The 827-nt window shown below is 42.8% G+C and overlaps 1 pseudogene; it reads right to left on the bottom strand.

Moving 5' to 3' along the window:
- Window positions 1–252: 252 nt before the first annotated feature.
- On the bottom strand, window positions 253–370 carry LOC124799522 (annotated as a pseudogene).
- Between the last annotated feature and the right edge of the window lie 457 nt (window positions 371–827).

Raw genomic sequence — 827 nt, forward strand, 5'->3', positions numbered from 1 at the left:
AGAGAAGTGTCTGATGTAGATTATTGCCTGTCTAGTTGGGAGTCCATATAAGGCACCGTCTTCAGGCCACAAGTGCCCCATCGGGACCATCCGACCGCCGTATCATCCTCAGCTGAAGATGCGGATAGGAGGGGCGTGTGGTCAGCACACCGCTCTCCTGGTCGTTACGACGGTTTTCTTTGACCGGAGCCGCTACTATTCGGTCGAATAGCTCCTCAATTGGCACCACGAGGCTGAGTGCACCCCGAAAAATGGCAACAGCACATGGCGGCCCGGATGGTCACCCATCCTAATGCCGGCCACGCCCGACAGCGCTTAACTTCGGTGATCTGACGGGAACCGGTGTATCCACTGCGGCAAGGCCTTTGCCCAGTCCATATAAGGTTACTCTTTTAAATGAGTATATATGGACAAGGTTTCAAAACTATCTGTAAGTGAACTTAAAAATAGCTCTTTGGGCGTGCAGTATTTTCTATTTTCTATACAAACGTATTAGCTGTCTCAATTGAAAAGTTATACGTTTGTAAGTAACTAAAGCCAACTTATAGGCTTCATGTTAAACTTTTCTGACCATGACTTTATACAAATATTATTTCTTCACTATTTGTTAACGTAAAATACAATTATACACCATGAAACTTCCTGGCAGATTAAAACTGTGTGCCCGACCGAGACTCGAACTCGGGACCTTTGCCTTCCACGGGCAAGTGCTCTACAAACTTTTTTTTTTTTTTTTACAAAATAGAACATATCCTGTTTTCCTTTGTTTTTTTGTTCTTTTTTTTGTTTTTGTTTAAAAATTTGTATTGAACAAACTAAAAGTACAT

This window comes from Schistocerca piceifrons, chromosome 5 (genome assembly GCF_021461385.2).
Source record: "Schistocerca piceifrons isolate TAMUIC-IGC-003096 chromosome 5, iqSchPice1.1, whole genome shotgun sequence".
NCBI classification, from domain to species: Eukaryota; Metazoa; Arthropoda; class Insecta; order Orthoptera; family Acrididae; genus Schistocerca; species Schistocerca piceifrons.